Below are 16127 nucleotides of genomic sequence, written 5' to 3' on the forward strand. Positions count from 1 at the left end.
GTACAAAGTGCTGTAGATGTGAGGAACAAGCGTATTCAAATCTTCTGCATGTCGTGCAGCCGGTTCTCCCTCCTCCATTTCAATAGCATCTATATCTCTCTTCCCACATGGGTCACGGATCAAATGTAAAAGATTGTGGAAGCAGTTTTGCATCTGCAGATCCAGCTGTACGAGGAGCATTTGTATCATCGAGTACTGGTCTTCTTCCATCTTTAGTGTAGGCTATAAGTAGCGGGAGCTTAAGTTTGCACTAGAGTTGAAGCCGCTGTAACCCGGGCGGCCAGGGGGGGTTTTGGAGTTTTTGTGAGGCTTGGCGGCAACACTCCCAATGGGCTGAATCAGGTCTCTGAAGGTCCGGGAAAAAGAGTCCCATAAATCTGTGTTATGCTGTACGTTAATAACCCAATTATGGGATAAAATGGGACTAATCTTCTTGATTATTCACCTAATTGTTGAATCATATTCAGAGAACTTCATAAAGTGCGACTGATCATGGCCGCTGCGTAGCCGAGCCCCCATGATCATTTAATTTTTAATTTACGGCCCCTTAAACTTCCAATTTGCATTTAATATCCATTGAATGGGTCCTGTTTCCCATATTAAGAAGATGCCTAGGAAATAAGTAAATGTATTTTTTGTCCGTATCTTTACCTCAAATTATATTTTAGCAAATATTCATATAAAGCAATTGACATTGGAATAAAGAGTCTGTCTTTTGTCTTGTCTTATTTCAAAGTCTTTTGTCAACTTTCCAATTAACTTACATTATCTAAATGTGCACAATTTTTTAATATACACACTTTCTGAGGCACCAGTTCCTACTGAGCATGTGCAAGAGTTCTCAGCTTAGGCGGATATCCATTTTGTGATTGACTGATGGCTGTCACATGATGCAAGGGAAGGAAAGTTTAACTAATTTTGAAATTTGTTAGAAAAAAATATACTACTCATTTTAAATGAAAACTAACTGCTTTTGTGTTGTATTTTTTTTTTATACATTTCACAGTATATAGAATAAAACATATATTCTGAAAATTAGCAAATTAACACATAACACCAGTGTGTGTGTTTTTTTTTTTTTTTTAAATAAAATATCAAGACTAACTTTTAAAGTAAAAGGAAACCGTATTCGTTAAACATTGTAGCTGTATTCTCACATTTATTCTCAAAAAATGTTGAGTAAAAGTTGTTTAAATTTAAGTTTAAACTAATACTGTAGTATTTGGTTTTATACTTCCTTCTAATCCTCAGTGGTTGATAAGGACAGCTGTTTCTGCTTTATTGATGGAGAGACACACCTCTGCAATTGTGATTAGAAAACATTGACCTACTCAAGACAGGAACATTATTTTTTTTCAATAAGCAAAGCATTGAAATGCATTTTACATTAAGCAAAGATGAAAATTGATGACAATGTCCCTTAACAATGTCTACTTCTCTCACTCGGTCTTTCTATGTCACTTCTCCTCTCTCATCCTTTCCATTTAGAAAGCTGGCATTACTACCAATTTGTATGTCAAATTCACTGACACCATAGACAATCCACTAGAAAAAGCGTATAGGTTGGGTGATATATTATTAAACATGAGTGTTTGGCATGTTGCTGGATCATGGGAGTCATAGGTCCTATAGTATTACTGGAGGCTTCTCTATCATAGCTATATACAAATTTCCTTTTTGTTCGGCAACTAAAAAAAGTGTGTAAATGATACCTCAATATGCTTATAAATACATTTGTTAACCTTGGAAGGCACATTGAAGTAATACATTTGTTTATAATAAAGTCCCTTCATTCCTAAATTTAAATCCTTTGTCTAAATTTTAGCGCCCCCTTTTTGTTCACTTTGAAGAACCTGTAAACTGGGGAATTTGTAGGATGGCATTACAGGCAAAGAGGGGACTTACTTTACTTAAATGAAGGTTTTATATTTTACTTGTAAAATATAAATAGTAAAAATCGTGACTAACTTGATTGACTTTTAACATATATATGATATATATATATATATATATGTTTGTGTGTATGTGTGTGTGTATTTTTATATATATATATGTGTGTGTGTATATATATATATATAGATAGATAGATATATAGATAGATAGATAGATATGTGTGTGTGTTTGTGAATAAGTTCAGTGTTGCTGGGAGAGAAAATTGTATAACCACTACTCTCTCAGTGTTACTGACACAATTGGAAATGGGATAACTACTACACTGGTGCATTATTGACAGATAACCTGAGGAAATCCAATGCTTTATGTGATTACTTTCAACTAAGAGGGTAAAATTAGTAATAAGGAATGAATGTTGTTTGTGGCAGAACCAGATGGGCATACAATGGTATAAGGACAGAACTTGTGTTTAGAGAGACAATTAAATGTTCTCACTTGTTCTTTTTTTGCAACCTAGCAACCTCCCTAGTTGACACAAGGGGAAGTTTCATTTTCAAACAAGCATACAGTATATTGAAGCTATTATTAACCAAACCACAATAACTTGCAAATTTTAAAGTACTATCTCTGACTTCACTTTTTTATCTAACCATTTACCATTTAGGAACTCTGAGGGTATTTTGTATAAACCATAATGCTTTAGTATCTTTTCTACAGCTTCTTAATTCCAAAATTGTTATACAGCCATCAATTTTATTCTTCCTTCTTTGCTATTTAAATAACCCATACTGTTTTACATTTTCATTGTTCATATTATTATAGTCAAATATAGGAAGTTCAAAACTGGTACATTTATTCTAATGAGACCTGAAAGCAGATCTGCTCTCATTGCTGTCTAGTACAGTCACTAGTGTGTTTATTTTATTAGTTTAATAGCATTTAAAGAGTAATACAGTTTTTATTCGTACCACTGCTACAGAAATATTTTTCTTATATTAAATCTGAATTATTCTGCTTAGGCAAATGCAATGTTATAATGAGGGTTCTTTCTTGAGTGATCTTTATTTCAAGGGAAATGTTAAAAATTCTCTCTTCCTCAAGATTTAAATAAATACTAGGAGGGGAGCATTCCTTTTTTGTTTAAAGGAAACAGGAGTTCTTTAAACCATCTGCCATTTCACCTTCACTTAAGAGAACTCATGTCTGTTACCAATCATCCAGAAAACAGAAATTATGGAGTTTAAGGTCTTTTTTATAATGTCCTGACCGAAATGTACAAAGCATGTCAAAAAGAATTATATTTGATTTTCTACTGATTGAATGATGAATTTCCAGGTGACAACCACATTGGTGTAGTTCCCAGGGCAAAATATTATCCCACGTAGGCTTTGGTGATTTTGGAAATAAGAAACATCAAAGCAGTATTCTCTTTGGCTTAGTCTTACAACTTAAGGAAACTTAATTTAAAGTAGTTGCTGAAAAGGAAAAATAATTTTTTTTTTGTAAATCCATGGAAACCACCCAAATGGTTAAGAACTTTGAAGGTATAGATTTTCAGAAAATCCCAACATACTCCATACATTGTGTGGTCAGGGATTTGGTATACATATGCAAGATGCCATTGTGTAACATCTGCACAACCTCAAGTTAAAACTCTCTTCTATGTTTGTGCCACATTTAACCCCTTAGCATGCTGATGATAAGTGTGCATTGAGCTCTGAAAAGTGGACAATTTATAATTCTCAGAGCTTGAAATGAACCCTGTTGATTTATCAAGGCTAACAATGCTACATATTTTCCCATAATTGGCTTTATCAGATAACAACTGCAAAGCAATGCATTGTATACTAATATTACGACTGGCTCGCCTTGTTGTCTGCACACTAAAGTCCAGATTGGTTCCTTCAAACAAGGCAAATGGTGGGTGGAGTTTGGCTATTAAAAATAATTGCACAAAATAGGATGTTAATTTCTTTTAAAAATGTTAAGATTTAGCTAATATGTTATTCTATAACAACGCAACAGAAATGTATTTTAATTACAATGGACCAGATTACGAGTGGAGCGCTAAGTTACATGCAAGCTCTTCTGCAATTCAGTGATTCATTGCTTCTATCAAAGAATAAGCATGGTTGTTATGTCCTATAAAGAGACAAGAAAAAAATTCCAAAATATGTATGACACCTAAATGATAAATAAATAAATAAAGCATGAAAGATACCGGAGAAAGAGTTCGCCAGCTGATGTGACGTATACAGTAGTGTACATTGATTAAAGGACCAGTCAACACAGTAGATTTGCATAATCAACAAATGCAAGATAACAAGACAATGCAATAGCACTTAGTCTGAACTTCAAATGAGTAGTAGATTTTTACTGACAATTTTAAAAGTTATGTCTATTTCCACTCCCCCTGTATCATGTGACAGCCATCAGCCATTCACAAACGCATACACGTACCATGTGACAGCCATCTTGCACATGCTCATTAGGAGCTGGTGACTTAAAAAGTTTAAATATAAAAAGACTGTGCACATTTTGTTAATGGAAGTAAATTGGAAAGTTGTTTAAAATTGCATGCTCTATCCGAATAATGAAAGTTTAATTTTGATTGAGTGTCCCTTTTAAGGAACGCAAAAAAAAAAAAACTTTGTGAAAATATTTTATTATTCTTTTTCTTTGGTGGTTAGGTTAAATTGAATGATTACAATATGTTGTAGTAAACTGACTGTAGTGCAATATGATTGTTTTGAAGTAGTATGATAGTAAGAATACATTGACTGATATAGAACAGCAATATTCTTGGATAATATTTAGCATGAAGCTAAGGTGAGTCATAGCCAAGTATAAATTAGAAATTTTATTAAGGCAATTTCAGGGACTCTCTAATTCAACCTTCTCTCAAAGTGACCTTTCTTGCTGCTTTAGTGTTGCTCCATATCATCTAAGGTTTTGTGTTTTGTGCAAACGTGCTCATAGCCAATCATAATATATATATATATATATATATATATGCTCAAAAAACAAAGTATTGCAGTATGCAGTGATACCTTTTTTATTGGACTAACATAATATTTAAAAGACAAGCTTTCGAGAGTTTTCCTCTCTTCCTCAGGTCTAAAGCAATATTGCTTTAGACCTGAGGAAGAGAGGAAAACTCTCGAAAGCTTGTCTTTTAAATATTATGTTAGTCCAATAAAAAAGGTATCACTGCATACTGCAATACTTTGTTTTTTGAGCATCTATCTACTGGACTAACACGGCTACTCCAATCTTCACTACTATATATATATATATATATATATATATATATATATATAATATATATATATATATATATATATGTGTATATATATATATATATATATATATCATGAGCAAACATGAAAATGTTAGTAATCGCATTACTAGGCAGACGTGGGTTAAAAATTCAGGAATTCTCTAATTAACCTGTGCTTAGAAGAGAGACAACCAATGAGCCTCTATGCTAATACACAAGTAAAACTTTTTTAAAGCTCATACAGGTCTTCATTACAAGTAGAGCGCTACTGATAGCTCAGGGTGTGCTATCTATGTTGCAGGACCGCACTAAGATTAGCGTCCAATCTGGCATTGCTTGGTAAAATAGAATAACCAAACTTTTTTATTCAGAATTTTTTAAAAATGTTGTGTGTTCTAAAATGCTAATGATCCTTTATATTTATTTAAAACTATTGTTACCTTTCTGATTACAGTACTGTACTATCTTTATGATGGAACTATGTATACAAAATTAATAAAAACTGTCTAAAACTACCTTTAGGTAGCATGTATAAGCTGTGTTATGATACGTTAATATTGCCTAAATGACAAAGGGTATTGTTTTTTACACTTGGTCCCATTTTACAGATGCAAATATACAAATATTCCAAAATCCAAACTTTTTCCAGTTCTAAGCAGTTTTTATAAAATGTATCTATCTATTTATCCATCTATCTATCTGTCTATCTATCTATCTGTGTGTGTATTTTTTATATGTGTACATATGTATGTGCATAGATGCATACATATAAACACATATACATACACAAATATAAATACACGCACACACACATATATATATATTTATACACACACATTTAAGCCCTTCCCTGTCAAATACCTTGAAATATAAAATATCCCTTTTAAACAAAGTAAATGTTTTTTTAGTTTTCTTATAGCTTATATATCATATCTATATATTCATATAGAAATAAAGCTAAGGGAGGAACATAGGTATTTGAAGCGTTTTTTTAATGCACATTCGTCTTTAGCGCTGTATTCCTAGCGCACCTTCAGGTTAGCACGTGAGTGAAAGTGAGAAGAAACTCCTGTAGTGCATCAAATAGAAACCAATAGGGAAAGATAGTTATTGTGGTTGCGCTATCCAGCCATTAAATATTAGTTCACCTGAGGCTTTCACTGTCTCGCTAACTTTTTGTTTTCAACGTGTAATATGAGCGCAAGAGTAGGATCCCTATTGATTTAAATTAAGTGCTTTTTGCGTTCAATGCTGCTAATATTTTGCACTCCAGTTGTAATCTAGGCCTATATATTTAAGCAGATAAAGGTGTAAAAAATAAAATCTGTTTAAAAGAAAACTGTAAATGTAAAAGTGTTTGTTTATCTTTTTACACATCTGTAAAAAATTGTTGGTTTGGAAAGCAAATGTCATAGCAGTACAGAAGAAATTCATATTGATTATCACTATGATAGACAATCCATTCACTGCCTGACCCACATTAGTTTAACAACACACTGTTTCTAACTTTCATTCCTTCCATGCATTTCCCCAAAGGACTTTCACTGACAAACATCTCATCTATCATTCTTAACACCTATTGTGCAGAATGGTGTTGTGAATATGATGACATAGATACTGGAATGAATCACATATGTACCTAGAATCCTTCAGACTCTTAAGATTACAATGGGGTTATTATCACCCTGGGAATACACAAATACAGACACATAAAAAACATATGCACTACCATCTGTAACAATTTATATGCACACACTTAAGTATATATAGTCTTTTCATTTGTACATTCAAGAAATATATGTGATTAAACAGAACATAGATATTTAAAAAAAATAGTAAATGTGTTCTGCATAAAAACATTGTTAACTACATGAAAATATTTTGTTAATTGATTTCAGTGGGATATATATATATATATATATATATATATATATATATATATATATATATATATATATATATATAGATATCAAAATAACAAGAGTATTGCATTGAGCAATGATACTTTTTTTATTGGACTAACTATACATTTATAAGATGACAAGCTTTCGGAAGAGTTCCTTCCTTTATCAAGTCTGAAGCAATACTTATTGCTTCAGACTTGATAAAGGAAGGAACTCTTCCGAAAGCTTGTCATCTTATAAATGTATAGTTAGTCCAATAAAAAAAGTATCATTGCTCAATGCAATACTCTTGTTATTTTGATATCTAAATCTCTGGACTAACATGGCTACTCCAATCAACGTGACTATATATATATATATATATATATATATATTATTAAAATTATGGGGGGAGATAAAAAACTGAAATTAAAATCCTCCATGTCTCAATATTAAATCAATGTAAATATTTGCATAGGAAGTTAGTACAGCTAGGCAAAATTCCCCGCTCGCTTTTTCCCAGAAATACCTCATATACAATGTTACCAATGCACAAGAGAATTCTGGGTACGATATGCAAATTCTGTTTTTTTTGCTTCAAAATACTGTTTTAACACAGCTATCCTTTTAACGGGATTATTTATATATAATATATATATATATATTTATACATATATTAGGCAGCTATCATTTACATTTTGAACTGTGTTCAGGTGCTTGAAACTTTCATTTCTTTGTTTTAAATTTGACTTTCTGTGGGTGCCATAATTGAGTATTATTGGAACTATTTAGGGCCAGAATACAATTGCTTGCCAACAAGCGATATTAGTGCTCTACTTTGTAATACCAGCACACAATAATGTGTGCTGGTATTACAAGTTAATCACAAGAGCGCGCTTCCATAGACATCTATGTGAGCCTCGTTCTGATGCCATCAGAACCTTGCGCAGCAAAGGGGGTAAGTAGTGCTGCATTTTTAAATATATGAATATACAGTATACATATATATTTATGTGTTAATAATATGTGTATCTATATTTATTTGTATATAGACATATACATATATATTTACATTGCGGTTTATAGGAACACACAGTTCCCATACACCGCAATGTAAAGACACTTTTCAGTTACGTTTTTTTTCTAACACCCCACTCCCACCAACTTTAGACCCAGTTGCAGTTGTTTTTAATTAAAAATAAAAAGCTACATTTTTTTATAATTAAAAAACCACAATGCCCTCTATTTGGAGGGCATGTGGGCCACTTTTAGAAAATTAACCAGAGAGTTCTGGTTAATTATTGCGGACAAAATTTCTCAACACGGAAAACATGACCTACAGCATGAACAACTTTATGAAATTTGGCATGCACATATATTGCATTGCCTATTAAGCACATTTTATTTATTGATTTATTTTTGGTGAAAAAAACAAGCAGTGGTTGGGTTGCTGAGAGGATAAGGTTGCTTATTTTGAAGTATTCTGAGCATGGTCAGTAAACACAAAAAGCAGGAAAATAAATCTTGAGATGCTCAGTGATTTGGCAAGCATGCTACATTTACAGAAAAAAACTAGAAAAAACAGCACATTAAAATAAAGAACCTGGTCATTTATATTTAATAAAAAAAAATTAAGTGAAAATTAGTAAACTATTGGGCTACTATACTATACCAGCCTTTTTATATATTTTTATTGTATTATGAGCTAACAGAGACACAATGCAATGTATAACTGCAGCTTCAGTGTACAGCTATGATTTAGGAATTTTGACCAAGCTATCTGTAATTTTACTTACTCTCCCTCTTACTCTCTCTCTTTCAATATACTGTATACTGTATAAAGTGATACCAAATAGATTGGAAATGTTGAAATTAATCTCCTCTACCACAGAACATGTAATAATATAATATAATGCAATATAATGTTTGATCGGAGAGTTTAATTTTAGATTTTCTCTGTTTTTTATTGTTTTATTGGGAACTTAAACTCTGGGATTAAAGGGACATTAAACCCAATTTTTTTTTTAATAATTCAGATAGAGCATTCAATTTTAAGCAACTTTCTAATTTACTCCTACTATCAATTTCTGTTTGTTCTCTTGCTATCTTTATTTGAAAAGCAGGAATGTAAAGTTTAAGAGCTGGCCCATTTTTGGTTGAGAACCTGGGTTATGCTTGCTTATTGGTTTGCTAAATGAAGCCACCAATAATAAGCGCTATCCAGGGTCGTGAACCAAAAATGGTCTGGCTCCTAAGCTTTAAATTCCTGTTTTTTAAATAAAGATAGCAAGAGAACGAAGAAACATTCATAATAGGAGTAAATTAGATAGCTGCTTAAAATTGCAAGCTCTATCTGAATCATTAAATAAAAAAATTGGCTTTAACGTCCCTTTAATGTGAGTTTTTTTCTTTTTATTGAATATAACTAATTTTACTTCAGCAGCAAATTTCTATATATCCAGTTCAAGAAGAAATGTGAACTATTAATCATTCTATCATCTGTGCGGTCCCTACACTTTATTTACATCTATGTACAGAAATTGAAGAGAAGCTGGTATCTTCCAGAGCATACATATCCCAGAGTCCTGTATTTTCTAACATTCCAATATATTTTGGTTAATTGTTTTATGTGTATAGGGGTTTACTTCTTTTCTTGTAGTATTTAGCACTATAACACAAATAATTCCTTTTTAGAAATTTCAGTCAAAGCCTTATTAAAAAAACAGAACTAATTCAAAGGGTTATGTCCACATTCCTTCTCTGTGATTTACCAACACGTTTTTCAGGCAGACCGTGAAGCATCACAAGCTAGAATAACAGTCTGCGGCATCTGCAATTATTGTTTCCAATGATAACACTGTGTAGCTCACATTACAGCACATTGCACTGTCTTTTCGTGGGTCAAAATTTTACATTATTTTTTTCCCCCATTTAGAACATTAAGCCATTTCTCTTCAGGCTTGCAATATAGTACCTGCTGTTGCTCAAATGAGCATGTTTATTTGCAAGAGAGGCTACAACACTTTGTATATCATTGCCTCAGCTCTCTTTGGAAAGCAAAGAGTTAATGAGAGGTCCAAAAGACTGTGTTTTGTAAGATAAATTATTCCACTGTGCATTTTTAGTAAAGGGATAAGAAATACTTTGAAATTTTAAGCTAAATTGTTTACTTGTGTGTAGTGAGAAGACTATAATAGGAAGTGGTTAGCTTCTCCAAATAATACAAGTGATGGGGTAGTTTGGCCATTGAATAACTATGTTAATGTAATCAGAAAGTGTTCATACTCAGCTTATTTATTACAAGACTACAGAAAAGTCTTGTATATACAATATGTTCTATGTCCCTTTAGTAAATTAAGAGTCCTTTCATAGAAAATACAATTTGCACTTATCATGTATAGTAACCAAAGTTATTATTTTCTATGTAGACATTGGTATCTATCCAAGAGGATGAACGTCAGAGGAGAATTAGTAACAATTAGCCAGGAGAAATCACAGTTTACTCACTCATGATCTAATGTGAGAACCACCATCATCTGCTCCAGTGATCAGCCATCCACGGGGGTTCAAAAGATTTATTATATTTAAAGGGACAGTAAACACCTTGTAATCACAAGACATTTCTGTTGTGTGGCTATAGAATAACATATCAGCCAAGGAGTACATTTTTAAAACAAATTAACGTCTTCTTTTCAACATAGAAACATAATCTACAGTGATTTGTTTTCAATAGCCAAACCCCACCCACCATTTGCCTTATTTGAACAGTCAATCTGGGCTTTAGTCTGCAGCCAACAAGGCTAACCACTGTCATAAAGTTATTATAAATTACCTTGTTTTGCAGTTATTAACTGATAAATCCAATTAGGGACATATATGTAACAGGGTTAGCCTTGTTGTGTTCTAATTTATAGAGCTAAAATGACATGAAAAGGGGCAAAATAATAAATAAAACTATGTTGCAAACTTGTTTCATTATGCATAAGTAAACATTTTATATACAAATGTCAAGGTGTTTACTGCCCTTTTAATGTACAGCATGTGATTGCCAGCACAAGACATAGCCTAAAGTGAGAAGAAAGCCCTAGATTTTGTCAGCCTGCTGTAACCCTCACTGGTTCATTGTAAATAGATGCAGAGGAGCAATAGCTTGTTATCAGAGCACAATAATGCCATTATCTGTACTGGAATCTAGGCCGCTGTTAGCAGTGCTAACAAATGCTCTACTTGTTTCATTCATTTGTTTAGAAGTGATAGTATTTCTTTAGTTAGATACTAGGGTACTAATTGTGAGTTCTTATGTGGTTTTGTAAGTTCTTTCCATTAATGCCCTTCTGGAATAAAGTTACATATTTGGCAGTACTACAAGGCTATACAATTCAATTAAATGTATAATATACCAGTTTTATTTTTCATTTCACATCAATTATCATATAGCTCCAGCTGATGCTTACCTAGGTATTTACCTAATGTATGTGATGTATAAAATGGTTTGTAATATAAGAATTTATATTTGTTAAAATCTGATTTTCTTTTGAAAGCTAAATATTTCTCATGTTTCTGGATCTGTATGTAATCAAGACACAGTAAAACTGACTCTATGATTAGCAGCGTTCTCCCTCATTTCTGTCCTGGGAATGAGTGATAACATTAGAGTTGTAATTAGAGTAGAGCTTAAAGGACATCTAAATGCAGTAGAGTTGTATAATTAACAAGTGCATAATAAAAAGAAAATGAAAAACAACTACAGTAAAAAATAACTGTAACCAATAAGGGTGCACCAATAAATAAATCAATAACAAGTGATATAAAAACACCTCTAAATTTGGTGATAGTTATATAAAAATCTATAAATGTTCAGAATAATATTCAAAACTGTATTCTAGAACAATAGGTAGAATATAAAATGATAAACTTATATCAACTAGATGTGAATAATTAATTAAGTGAATGATTCCTGACTCAAAAATGAGTTATAATATGTATTGCAAAAGTTGCAACATATTGCGCAATATGTTGCAAAAATATAATAACAATGTGTAATCAAAGCCTCTATGTGAGTCCCAAAAAATATGTGCACATATATGTGTAGTTACAGACCACAATCGTCCAATATCATTTCCAAACAAAAGATATCTCAGTGATTTCTCTGGAGTAATCGCTGTGTTTTTAGTTGGTAACTTGGGATCGATGATGTCAGATAGTGTTAGGGCCGAAAGACAAGTAGGAGGCAGCTCTCTTAGATGAGGAAAGATACAGATGTTGGTTCCTAAAGGTAGGAAAGAGAAGAGGTGCCTAATGGTGTGATATTGTAGAAGCAGGCAAATAGAGGCAAAATGCAGATGTCAGATATACTCACAAGCCCAGGTGCACATCTAGTGCAATAATCAGCGGACCGAGACTTCGGAGCCGCTCGGCTGACTCAATCCACTAGTATCGACCTGCACAGGAACACGTCCTCGGAAGGATATCTCCTAATCCAAAGTGGATAACCAAACTGCTAGTGGGAAACGAGTATGGATAAGGTGCAAGGAGATAACAAAAAATGCCAAATGCACTATTGCAAACTAGATCCAATGTCCCAAACTGAAGCAAGGTGTGGATATAAAATATATAGACTTTATTAAAATCAATTAAAATACAGGAAACGCGTTTCTCAGCAAATATGCTGTTTCATCAGGCTGTGATGAAGACAGCCTGATGAAACAGCATATGTGCTGAGAAATGTGTTGCTGTGTTTCCTGTATTTTAATTGATTTTAATAAAGTCTATATATTTTATATCCACACCTTGCTTCAGTTTGGGACATTGTATCTAGTTTGCGATAGTGGATTTGGCATTTTTTGTTATCTCTTTGCACCTTATCCATACTTGTTTCCCACTAGCAGTTTGATTATCCACTTTGGATTAGGCGATATCCTTCTGAGGACGTGTTCCTGTACAGGTAGATACTAGTGGATTGAGTCAGCCGAGCAGCTCCGAAGCCTCGGTCCGCAGATTATTACACTACATGTGCACCTGGGCTTGTGAGTATATCTGACATCTGCATTTTGCCTCTATTTGCCTGCTTCTACGACATCACACCATTAGGCGCCTCTTCTCTTTCCTACCTTTAGGAACCGACATCTATAAAAAGAAAATGCAATAACACCTACTCTGAATTACACAAATGAGGTAGATTTTTTTCTGGCAAATATATTTTTTCTCCCATTTTCCAGCCCCCTGTATCATGTGACAAACATCAGCCAATCACAGACTAGTATACATATATCCTGTGAGCTTGTGCACAGAAATTCCCTAGAAAGTGTGTATATAAAAATACTGTGCAAAATTTGATAATGGAAGTAAACTGGAAAGTGTCTTAAAACTGCATGCTCTTTCTGAATCCTAAAAGTTTTTTTTTTTACTTGAGTGTCCCTTTAAGCACAGGTTAATTAATCTGTGGTTTACACATCAGTGCTCTAGCAGTGATATAATAAAATACAACTGTAAGAAACAAGACAAGACATCTGCACATCGAATGGTAGCATTTTCTTAAACAGTGATGGCAGAAAGAGTAAATTGTGATTTTTAATATTTATTCTTATCAGTTATTAAAAAGACAGCTCCTGGGCCAATCCCTGAAGAGGAAGAAGCAGAAGCAATAGCAGACAGTGCTCCTTTTTAGCTCATACTCAGCGGAGGTAACACCAATTAAGGACCTGGGAGTTTTTGTGGAAGGGCTGAAGTACACAGGACAGAAAGTCTACTCCAATATCAACAGCATCTAAGGAGATCATCAGGGCTGATAATAGCCTCCATGCATTTTCCATACCACATATAGTTTGAGGTGCCAACAAGTGAGTACAAATTTGGCATTTAAGTACTACACCCAGATACGGATTCTTTGTGCGCCCCTTCCCTTCTTCTGTTTCCATATATATATATATATATATATATATATATATATATATATATATATATATATATATATATATATATCCTATATAATAAAAGGCCAGGTATGTTTGTCAGATGCAGTCATGCGCAGTAGAGACTGCACAGGACAAACATACCTGGCCTTGAGCAGCAGAGGAGTGCGCACTGTGGAAGCTGCTATGATGGGGGCATGGCCGGACGTGCCGTGATGGGGGCATGGCCGTACGTGCCGTGATGGGGGCACAACAGGGCATGCCATGATGGGTGCATGGCCGGTGGGCGTGGTGAGGGGTGTGGTCAGGCGTGAGAGCGTGTAAAGGGGCGTTGTGGACGGGAGCAGCCGTGATGGCAGCGGCATGGTCAAGTGAGAGAGCAAAACAGAGGGGAGAGCAAATCAGAGGGGAGAGGAGGGGGGAGAGGAGGGGGGGAGAGAGAGACCAAAAGAGAGGGGGAGAGACCAAAAGAGAGGAGAGAAAGTGACCAAAAGAGAGAGGGGAAAGAGAGAGAGAGAGTAAAAGAGAGGGGAGAGAGAGCAAAAGTGAGGAGGAGGAGCAAAAGAGTGGGAGAGATAGAGAGCAAAAGAGAGGATGGGGACAGAGATCAAAAGAGGGGGGAGAGAAAGAGCAAAAGAAGGGGGGAGAGAGAGAGCAAATGAGGGGGGGAGAGAGAGCAAAAGAGAGGGGGAGAGAGAGAGAGAGCAAAAGAGAGGGGGAGAGAGAGAGAGCAAAAGAGAGAGGGAGCAAGGGTTGGAGCCGCGGTATTTAAAAAAATTGGCCCGTGTACATGGTCTTTTGGACTAGTATATATATTTAAATATAAAATGTTCATGCCTATGCAAGTCAATGTTTCTAGACCGTCAGCTACAAAAATCTATCATGTTTATGGTTTTAATGCCTCAAGAAGGTGAGAAAAAAACAGACTGAAAATTACCCACCTCATAAACTACAGGTGGCCCTCGTTTTACAACGGTTCAATTTACACACTTTCAGAATAACAACCTTTTTTTCCAGTTATGTGACTGCTATTGAAAAGCATTGAGAAGCAGTGCATTTATTAAAATAGCCAGTATGTGGAGCTGTCCGCTTGTGTTGCAGCAAAGCCAAGCAAGCTGAAATTAATCAGTTTAACCAGACCTGAGCTATCAAGCAGATTTATTAGGTTTATAATGCTGTTTAGCAAATGTTTTTGTTCATTTAACTTAGTTTAATTATATATTCTGTGTTGTGTGATTATTTTATTAGGTTTATAATGCTGTTTAGCATTTAAAGTCTTCATTTCAAAGCTTTAAAAATAATGTATTAGGTGTTACTTATGACAATTTTGAGAGGAGCTTGGAACCTATCTCCCTCACTTCCCATTGACTTACATTATAAACTGGGTTTCAATTTACAACGGTTTCGATTTACAACCATTCCTTCTGGAACCTAACCCTGGCGTAAACTGAGGGCTACCTGTATTTTGATGCTTGTGTTGTTACAGTAACGTTATTGTAAACAATGTTGTTATTCTAATTTGAAAGTACATGTATTGTTACTTTATATATTTTCTTATTTTGTATATCCCAGCGTCTTCCATATCATATTTTTGAAAGCTTTTCCATCTTTAATAAATCAAGTATAATGGCAACTAGTTATCAACATATGGAATGGATATATTTATCCAAAAAGCCAAGATCAGTGAAAGGCAACCAGTATCATTCAAATGACCTCATAAGCACCCCCTGAATACTCAGAGAGGCCACTTAGTACTTTTGGCCTTTGTAGTGGACCCATAGTAACAGTAATGTAGGGAAACTGAGTGGAGAGTACAGGTATTTTGAGAGGTAAAGAACAGATTATCTATATTTAGTAAAAAAAAAAAAAAAAAAATCCTTTATAGCACAAGCCAGTTCAAAATAGTATTTGTCAGAAAACCAACCGTCGACCAACCGCGTCTTGAGAACCTGCCCTCCGGTACCCCAATAACTACTGATGCCAGCTGTTTGCGAGGCTTGCTTTGGTCATTATTGTGCAGCGGATGAGCGGATCCTGTATTTCTACTTGGGACTTCATGATATGGTAATCTCTTTTACGGAGCTGTACCGGAAATGTTTCTTCACAAGAGGGGACTCCTTGTGTTATAATAACAGTCCAGTATCTACAGACTGCATTAAC

General features: G+C 34.2%; 1 protein-coding gene across 1 annotated transcript in view; it reads right to left on the reverse strand.

The window, feature by feature from the left end:
* Positions 1-16127, reverse strand: part of RSPO3 (R-spondin 3) — a 101739-nt gene that overhangs the window by 65386 nt on the left and 20226 nt on the right. The gene's annotated exons all lie outside the window — the stretch shown is intronic.

The sequence above is a fragment of the Bombina bombina genome, chromosome 4, assembly GCF_027579735.1.
Source record: "Bombina bombina isolate aBomBom1 chromosome 4, aBomBom1.pri, whole genome shotgun sequence".
NCBI classification, from domain to species: Eukaryota; Metazoa; Chordata; class Amphibia; order Anura; family Bombinatoridae; genus Bombina; species Bombina bombina.